We start from the raw sequence: 4,371 nt of genomic DNA, 5'->3' as shown, positions 1-4,371 counted from the left end.
TGATCAGGACTTGGCTCCCGTTCTGGACACCTTACAGTGTTACGTCTAGCTACCTTTCCATTTGCAACATTTGTGACACTGTCATCCCAAGAACTTTGTAGAATATAGATTTTGTATTGCTTCTAAGAGTTCAGGCACTGTTTTCTTTGTATCCTCATTAGCAACTTCAATGGCCTCCATAGGATATTTGTAAAGGGTTGGTGAATGAGAGATGATACATTCATACACGTGATGAAATGAGAGTTTTAAGCATTTTCAAAACATGATAATTTTTTTGCGACTTTCTTTCTTGAATATGCAAGTAGTCTATTATTTTCTTGCCACACTAAGACCAGAGGTTAATGGGTATAGATTGACATTCATATAAAAAAATGTGAGGACTCATGTTTTGACTCTAACAACCTTGTGAGCAGAACTCATTCCCTAATCTAATCCGAAACAAAGTTCAGTGAATCTGTGAATAAGTTCATAAAAAATCATATTTAAACATCTTCATGTCTAATGCTTGTGTTGAAAAATCATTACCTAAATTAATTTAATCAAGGATAACGTGTTTGCTCTTTAAACATCACAAGATTATGATCGGTCCGATGAGCAAAAAATAAAATATAAATAAAAGATAACATCTTTAACAAATTGAGTGTTTATTGATGAGGGAAAACTCTTATGAGTCAACTGATGCGAGGAGATTATGAAACTAGGCCGGACAAAATTGAGTGTTCACAGTTGGGTGCTAATACCTTCCCCGATCCGTAATCGATTTCCGAGCTTAGAATCTCTGCTTAAAGATCATATTATCATAATTGGGCTTACTACAGAGTTTTCTACGTTTAACCGCAAAAAACGTAGTGGCGACTCCAAATCAATCGAGAGAGGTAGAAATCGAGTTCGCCTCCTCCCAAGTCGTAGAGCCGGTCTTCCAACCGAAAATCGGGTCGCGACAGCTGGCGACTCCACTGGGGATAACCCATAAGAGAGTCAGGCCTAGAACCGCTAATAACATGGACTTAAATACCCTTTTGTTTTTTGTTTGTTTGTTTCTATTTTGTGTTGTTTCTTTAGAACGTTGAATTATTATCTAAAACTATATTGTTTCATTATTTGCAAGTTCATGTGATTATTTTTTTCAGCTTATTGGGGGGTGGGAATTTGTTTTAAGGTTTGTATGCTTCCTCACACACTAACGCCGTACACTTGAGTTTGCACACACATGTATGCCCTGGACCCGGGTATTAGTGATTAAGATTTGAGATAGAAGGGACATTTGCTTTGCTGGTAAGTGACCTTGAGTCGCATCTGGTATTGGCAGAATGGACCACCCAGATCGTTCCCAATATCATGAGTTAGCGGCTTGGAGGGCCCGATCCTTCTCGTTTCTAACCCATGGTATTTGGTTTCTTTTCTTCCGGGATTGGATGCAATCTAGTGGCCTAGAAGTCTAAAGCTCTTATCGAGTCCGCTTTAATCAAGACCTAGTACCTCCACCATAGGTTTGTGACATTTAGACTATTCAAAACCTATAAGTGTACTTTCTTTAGGACACTTGAAGCATAACTTAAATTTTGTTTATCATCATTCATAAATTGGGACTTTTGTCCCTAAAAAGTCTTTATGCTTGAATGTTTCGAGGATGTCATTGCACTTTGACGTCCTTGTGCCATAAGGATGGCTAAATAATTTCTATTCCTTACCATGGGCTAAGCGCCCTAGGGATAATTTTTCATTCCCTACCATGGGCTACGCGCCCTAGGGATAATTTTTTCATTCCTATCGATGGGCTCATTGCCCTATGGATATGTTCTCTTCCATCTTAATAAGCTCACAACTTTATCATTTAACTCAAGAATTGGCCTTAACAGTATAATAGGTGTCAAATTCATCATGACATTTTATTATATTGTAATTAAGGCTATATTTCCCTTAAATAGGGTCTATCACACCCTAAGGGCATTCAAAAAACATTGACATTACTATATCAAGTTCATGCATGTCATGCACTCATACATTCATCAAAATATTCATCATTCAAATAATTCATCACCCAAAAATATATCATGCATCATTCAAACATTCATACAAGAAATCAACATTCATCTATCATTCATACAAAAATGAATATAGCATCAAACATTTATGTTCGTTTACATACATTCATAATAACAAATCATTCAAATTTTGCAAGAAAAATAAATTAGTGCATGCATCTTCACATGAATTCAAAACAAAAAATAACATGCATGTATATTGCATGAATCAAATATTACATCCTCATGACATTCATACATTTCAATCATTCATGTAACTCATGCATAAATCATTATCAGAGATACTCATGAGTTGAAAATTGGTTTTTAAAGGTGACATTATTGGACTTGACTGAAACGATCTAAGAAGGAAGAAAAAATCTTACTCTCGAGATTACAGAAGATAAACTAGCTGCTCATATTGATACACCATCCCCAAAGGCATATTTGCAAATTTCATATCATATGGAAACCCCAGTTAACGATGGTAACTCCAATCATTCTTCTAAGTCCCACAATGTTATGAACCCTCAAGATTGGGAGAAGATCAAGACAATCGAAGAGAGAATTAAAGTTATTGAGGAAGCAAGCTCCCACAGTTTGAAGGACATCACAAGCATGTGTTTGGTCTCGAATGTGATATTTCCACCAAAGTTTAAGATGCCTGAATTTGAGAAATATCAAGGAGTTTCTTGTCCTAAGGACCATCTCACCATGTATGATAGGAAAATGACTCCCTATATAGAGGATGACAATTTTCTAATCCATGTCTTCCAAGAGAGCCTTACTGGAGCTGCTTTCGCTTGGTACATGCGTCTCGAATGTTCTCATATCAAATGTTTCAAGGATTTGTGCAACACTTTCCTTAAACAATACAACTACAATATTGACCAAAATCCTGATAGGATGCTACTCAAGAAGATGTCCAAGAGAAATGATGAGACCTTCAGGGAGTATGTCCAAAGATGGACATGATTGGCCGCTCAAGTGAAGCCCAAGTTGTCTAATGAAGAGAATGTTTCAATGTTTATCAATACCCTACAACTTCCCTTCTTTGATATGATGATTGGAAATGTCTATTCAGATTTCCGTCATTTGATAACTATAAGCGAGAGAATTGAGAATCACTCTAAGAACGACAAAATTGAGAAAAACTCAGCCAACAGGATAATCCAAAGCGATCTTGCAAGTGAAGATATGAAAGAGGAAATCGCATTCACAAAGACACTCAGCCAACGTCAAATGCCTTATTTTCCACAAGCATCATGTTATGCTTTTACAAATGGTGAAAAAGGGTGGCCACGAAAGCGAAAAAGGAAGAGTTTTTATGATCCAATCCCGATGTCATATTCCGAGTTATTGCCGCAACTTCTTTAAAGAGCATTGTTGACTCCTATCCCCTCAAATATGGTGGAACCTCCATACCCATAAAGATTCAACCCAAATGCTAATTGTGAATATCATACGGGGCAATTGGTCACTTCACAGAGGATTGTGATCAATTAAAAAGCAAAGTGCAATATCTGATTAACACGAGATTGATCCACTTTCAAGGAAACGTCCTAGTTTGAGAAATGCACAAATCACCCCAATTTGTCATCTTGGCACTAGCAAATGATGTAATAAAACTCTATCGCCCTCCCTAAGGCTTTAGAGTCATAAATAGTGGGACAATCATGTCTCTTTTCTTGAATAAGAATGTATTTTCTAATACACATCTTTTTAACAATTACATACTAATACATTGATCATAAAAATTTCCATTCCATGCTTCAAACCACAAAACTCATTCACAAAAAAAACACAAAAGGAACAAGCCAAAAATTTAATCCATGCATTAATGTGAGATGTTTGATTCAATAACTTTAGTGAAATGGAGGATGATGCAAATGTAAGAACCAAAATGGTGCAAATCCTAAGACAAATCTTTCTGATGACACAAGGCATATTTGAAAATCCCAAACACTATGAAGATATCCCTAGTCACCCATTTGAGCCCTAGGCTTTATAAAAGGAGATTTTTTCTAAAAAACCCGCAAAATATCAATAACCTAGGGTAGGGTAGTATCTCAACTGTTTTCCTTGACATTCAATTATTAAGAAATAAATACACTCTAATATTTTCAAATCTAACCCGAGGGTTAAAAATCCTAAGCAATTCAAACAGAAAGTTCACCGGTCAAAGTGCAAAATAACGTAAAAATATATATACAAAATTCCCGCTGAGAATCCTCAATAAATATCTCAGGCAAAAGTTAGGGCAAATAAAGTGCAATATCAATGACCGCAAAAATGAACAATTCAAATACTCATCGGGAAGATTATCGCCTAAATATTAGGCATTCAC

This window comes from Lupinus angustifolius, unplaced genomic scaffold (genome assembly GCF_001865875.1).
Source record: "Lupinus angustifolius cultivar Tanjil unplaced genomic scaffold, LupAngTanjil_v1.0 Scaffold_209_3, whole genome shotgun sequence".
Taxonomy (NCBI): Eukaryota; Viridiplantae; Streptophyta; class Magnoliopsida; order Fabales; family Fabaceae; genus Lupinus; species Lupinus angustifolius.
This window is presented reverse-complemented; position numbering follows the sequence as displayed.